The sequence below is a fragment of the Panicum virgatum genome, chromosome 9N (assembly GCF_016808335.1).
Source record: "Panicum virgatum strain AP13 chromosome 9N, P.virgatum_v5, whole genome shotgun sequence".
NCBI classification, from domain to species: Eukaryota; Viridiplantae; Streptophyta; class Magnoliopsida; order Poales; family Poaceae; genus Panicum; species Panicum virgatum.
Window position 1 is genome coordinate 79534633 of NC_053153.1, and position 5801 is coordinate 79540433.

The 5801-nt window shown below is 51.5% G+C and overlaps 1 long non-coding RNA gene across 2 annotated transcripts; it reads left to right on the forward strand.

Moving 5' to 3' along the window:
* The first annotated feature begins 3381 nt into the window (after nt 1-3381).
* Nucleotides 3382-4621, forward strand: LOC120687257. Of its 2 annotated transcripts, none has more exons than XR_005680668.1 (2): nt 3382-3691; nt 3994-4621. It is a non-coding gene; the product is annotated as an uncharacterized LOC120687257 (long non-coding RNA). The 2 variants fall into 2 exon arrangements; XR_005680669.1 differs by lacking the exon at nt 3382-3691 and adding an exon at nt 3699-3909.
* Nucleotides 4622-5801: the final 1180 nt, after the last annotated feature.

Below are 5801 nucleotides of genomic sequence, written 5' to 3' on the forward strand. Positions count from 1 at the left end.
CATGCGTTCGGGGTGCCGGCAACTGAACACCGAGCAGTGACGGGCGCCCTCGCATCACCGCGTGCGCGTGGAAACGTTGGACCGCGTCGAGCGTGGGGAACGGACGGACGCCAAAAAGACAAAGAGCAGCAGGCCGTAGCAGGCTAGCAGCAGAATACCAGTAGTACGTGGCACATGCATGTGCACCAGCTGCGAGCGTAGGTGCCCAGGTGGGCGCACGCAGCGGCAGCGCGGCGGCGGCACGAGGGGGCGGACGCGGACGCGCCGGATATCCTATGATGTTTCTCCCGCGGGCTGGCGGTGGCGGGCACCGCGCCGGAGTCTCTTTATTCTCGGCCGGCCGGCCGGCCCGGCAGGGGTCGGCGGCGCATGTGTCCGCGGGGAATGTCTTGAGCTGGCGCGGATTCTCGCACCACGGAAAAGGTTCCGTGCCATGCCATTGCTGCCTCCGGGCGGGCTCAATTAGTGCGGCACAGATCTCGATCTGCGCCCGGGTTCTCTCAATTAAACTTGATGGCAGAGGGGGTGCTCTGATGGCGACCAGCCATGACCGTGAGCAAGTGGCCGCCAGCCTTGTTGTAGCAGTGGGCCTCGATCGGTATGGGCATGCGTGATCTCCGACGTGGATCCGCCACAGTTTCTCTTACGATTTGATGAACGTCTGCACTTAATCTCTATAAATAAAAGATAATTCTACACCTGGCCGCTTTGACCGTGCGTCTTTTTTACAAGAAGATAAAAGCACGCATACTGATGGGAGCCTTTTTGTTTCTAAAAACTGATCCTCCTGCAACTTTATGTATTCTCTAAAGCATGCTTAGACTGTTAGACATGATCGCGAAAAAGGATCTCCTGCCATCCCCCGGGAAATAAAACTGATCCTCTTACATCGTGTTTGCTAAAGTGAAACTGCGAGGGCAAATGAGTGGTGCGTGAGCCCTCCTGCTGGCGAGGATGCACGGAATTGTCAACGCAGTGGCTGATCAGCCCTGAGACTGGCGCTTTGGTGCGTATGTGGGGGGTGACGTCGGAGCAGGCACGCTATAGGTCCATGGCAGCTGGATCCATCCGATGAGAGAAGATAATGCCTTTGCCGCCTGAAGTGGTCGGTTACGTAACCCGCGCGAGGGATCACCTTGTCCGCTGCCGTAACAGGAAAGAACTGGAAAACGGTGACGAGGCGTGGGTACATCTGTTGGTGGTCTGGGTTGATGTCATGACGACGTGTCATCGCTTGGCCGCCCATGATCGAACCCAAAAGGAAAGTTTCTGCCGATCGTTGAGCCAATGCGGCACCATATCCTCCGTCTCCGTGCGAGCGCGCCCTGGCACACGCAATGCAAACTCTCCGTGCCCGCACCTCCTGACGACGAATGGGAGCACTCGCCAGAATTCAGGCCTCCGACTCCGAGTGCGCGGCCGCCAGCACAGGACGCACCGTCCGAGTCGAGTCGACGCGTGGCGTCCAACCACCGCCGCCGCGGCAGCCACTCATGCCCACTGCCACTGGCAGCGTCGTCGGCCGCGCGCTTGATCGACCGGTTCGTCGCCACTCCCGCCCACTCGGACCAATCGGCCAGCCGCACCACCCCGCTCTGTGGCCGCTCCATCGTCGGCGCACCACTGGTACAGTAGTACAGTACAGAGCACGTACATACGTACACATACGCCCAGATCAGAGACCTCCACTCCACTGGAAGAATCGATCAAGATGTGCAGCTGGGATATGATGCTTAGCTAAATATAGTAGAAATGCCTATTAGAGATGCCTAGTTTGTGCACGTTGCGTCTATAGCTACAGAGCGCTCTAGTGCATGCATATGGGTGGGTGGCATGTGGTAGTCAGCACACGGCCCGATGAAAAGAAATATCTCCTCTAGAGGCTATGCCGTGTGTATCATGTACACCACACCATGCATGCTGGAAAAGTGGAAAGTGGAAACAAATAAGTGCGTGTCGTGGCCTCATGCGCAGCCGCAACATGCACGATTGCACGAAGTTACGGACCGGACGGAGCCGAGCTCCAGAAAAGCCGGCGTTCCATATATCAGAAGGACAGCTTTTGCATTTACTGGACCTCACGACGATGGGAGCGCGGAGTGCTCACTGTCACCATGCACGCAGCTGATGTTCCAGACGAGAATAACACCCACTTTTTTCCTTCCATGCCTAAGCAGCTTGATTAAGACCTTTATTTCTTTTTTTTTCTGAAAGCATGGCACGTCATCATGGCAGCGTCAAAAGCTGGTGGCGCCTTTACCGGGGTTTTTTTTTTGCGAGTGCCTTTACCAGTTTCTTGTTCGCAAAGGCAACTGCGCAGGGCGGCGGATGCACGCGTAGAGGAGGAAGAAAAGGGACGGCCCGTTCGGCCGACCGACCGACCAGCAAACGGGCGTACGTGTTCATTCCGTCGTCGTCGTTGTTTTTTTTCCAGCGGTGGCGGCATGGACGGATGAGCGCCGACACGGATACATGCTGGTGCTGGCATGCGCGGTCGTCGTCGCCCGGCCGGGGCAGAGGCTTGGGGTGCCGGCCGGGCAGATCAGGCTGTGCAGGTTCCTGCGGCTGTGGCTCGCCGGCCGGTCGCAGTCTTGTATAGCTAGCTGGGTCGTCCGAGGGACGGAGAGAGGGAGACGGGGCCGTGTGCGTGCTGGGAACCCAACAGAGACCTGTAGTACGAGTACTGTGTAGAGAGGTGGACGGGGTGGTGAAGCCTGACACATGCATGCGTTACATCCACCTATAATTTGAAATGAAAAGAAATGCTACCTGCATCCGGGATATTAGTGGCCGGCCGGAGCTGAGTTTTGTTTGCAAGCAAAGGGCGGGTTACTTTCGGCCACAAAACGACTGCCGGGGCACCTGCTTTGAAAAGAAGCTGACAGCTATCCTTAATACCTAGAAAATGACTCTGTATCCTTCTTAGCATTATACAAGAATACTAATAAAAATGGGGCATCTCAAAATTCTACTAGTATTCACATTGTCACTTCAATTTAGTAACCGAGCCGAATGAATGTTATAGAGATGAAACTCCTTCCACATCCCATGCATAATGAATGTTTATAGAGAATGGAGATAAAACTCGTTCCACATCCTATAAAATTTCTCTTCTCTTTTCTCAGAATCACACTATCCCTCTACTATAGCACGGAATTTTCTTTGCTGCGTCCACCAAGAGTTGTGCCCCCAACAGAGATGGCGTAGACTTGTGCACCCAAACAAATGCACCCAATAATGACTACAACATTGAAATCTACGGCTAAGACTGGATCGCCTGAGGCTTCAATGCCCATCAACGGCCCAAACTCGCCAGATCATCCCGGCCTCAACGCCATGCACCCACCCCCGCCTCGCTCTCCCGCACAGCCCATACCCTACGTTCAAGGTTCGATTCCCAGTCCGGCACTCTTTTCTTATTTTTCCCCGCAGCCCGGATCCGCGCCCGAGCCGCCGCCAATGCTCGCCGGCACACCTGCGCCAGCCGCCGCCGGGAGCCACGCTCGCCCCGTGCCGCCCGCGCGCCGGTGCCGACCGCCACCTCGTGCGCACTCCAGCCATCGTCGTTCGCCCGCGCCAGCAGCCGTGGCCTGCACCGCTCGTCCACCCCGCGGCCTCACTCCCCCGCGCTGACCGCCGCCGCACCGGCCGCCCCAGCGCGCACCGACTTGCGCTGCTCGCCTGCATCACGGTATACACAAGTTCAATCAGTTTAGTACAATTGATAAGACACAGTGTTCTTGTCCTAAACATGCACTTTTTTACAAATTGATGGGCTGGTCCTTTACCATTAGGTTAGCTGTGGGGAACTTCTTTGTCATCTTGCTGTCAGTATGCTATATATTGCAAATTATGAGTTCTTAAACCTACACTCAATTTCAGTTTTGACATGTGTTAATGCATATTTATGTAAGTACTCATCAAAATCTCCAGTTCTTCACTGTAATCTGATTGATGTGGACCTTATTGCTAAAAAAAAATATTCTTTTCCAGGCTTGCCTTCTAGGTTTCTAATCTGAGGAGAGACAAAGAAAAGGTATGCTTTTTCTATGATTTTTGCCTGTCAACTATAGAGAGAACAGAGAGGTAAGCATGGCGGCAGTGATTGCTTCAAGGTAATGGTCTATTTATGATGCACTCCTTTAAGGGTTCTCTGAACTGATGCATTTCTTTTTACGATTTGAATCTGGGAACTTGCCTGTGCGAGTATGGCACATCAGATCAGACCGGGGATGACTTCTAGCCTGTGTTTGTGCTGATTATTCAGTTTTTCAAGGACTTGTAGCTATCATTTCTTTTCTGCCAAAGGGTGATGCATCTGATTTCTGTTTATATCATATAAACTAACCTTCTTTCTTATTCAAATGGAATGTACCTCCAAGAGTATTGCAAAGCAAATTGGAGGAATGGAAGCATGGTGGGACAATCTGATGGGATGGATTAGGGCCGTTTACGTGCCTGAGGTCCGGCGACCTGCAAGCACTACCTAGGTTTGGGAGGTCTTGATATAACCTTTCTAATTGCATTGAGTGAGCTAAATGTTTCATGTTTTTTTAGTGTCTAACTGGAGATAAACATTTTAGAGCCCCCTAAATGGTGATCCAACGACTATCCAACTGTATTGGAACCTTGCATCCCATAAAAGATTAGTCACGGATGGGAACCTTGCATCAAGAGGAAAACATTCACTACTACAGAATAGGCCTTTGTTCTAGGTCATTTATCCCGGTTACCTTTGGGCCCGGGACAAAAGGTGGCTTTTGTCCCGGGTCCAAAGGCTAGCCGGGCCAGCGGGGGGGACAGAGGCCTTTTGTCCCGGGTGGAGCCACCAACTGGGACAAAAGGCCCCCCTTTTGTCCCGGTTGGTGGCTCCACCCGGGACAAAAGGTCCAACCCCTTTTATCCCGGTTGGTAACACCAACCCGGACAAAAGGGTGACCCTTTTATCCCGGTTGGTGGTACCAACCGGGACAAAAGGACCCTTTTGTCCCGGTTGGTGTTACCAACCCGGACAAAAGGCCCCTCCACGTGATAGTTCAAAAGGGAGTTATTCTTTACTGAGTCACATGTACTACTTAGTTGAGTTGGCAAGGAAGCCATGCGCTAGGCAATAGGTCTTGGGTTCCAATCCCGCAGGGCGCAAATATTTTTTAGCGCGAGGGACATTTTGTCCCGGTTCTACCACCCGGGACAAAAGCCTCCAGCGCTTTTGTCCCGGCGGCCTTGTCCCGGTTCCAAAACCGGGACAAATAGCCCTTTGGAACCGGGACAAATGGCCCGATCTGTAGTAGTGATTTCTGTGATTGAAAAGAATTGGGGCTGGTTCATTTTGTCAAGGAGACTACTTGTGGGTGGTTGCAAATTTATTTTTTCAGGAAATTACAGAAAAAGGATTTTTGAAGTTTCTTTCCTCATTATTGATATTTAATTATCTCATGTGATGTACATGGTCTATTGTTCTGTACGTGCCTGATTGCATAACTTTTATGTGTACAAATAAATATCTGCTGATGACCTTTGTTTTTTTAGCTTGTGTGGCACACAGGAGATTTCCATTCAGGCTTAGACCAATTTTTTTCACTGGCAATATAGGTAACTAGGATTGTTCAGTTCTTGTTCCATTATAATGAACTGAAAACATTGGAATACTGCTGTTTAGATTGCCACTGTACAATTAGTCAAAAAGATAAACCTAGAAGATTTTGCATATGCCTGTTTTGAGCTATATAATTTTTGAATTTCAATGGGATTTCGCAAAACTAAAAACTAGGTTGTGCTCCCTTTAATTTAAACTACATACT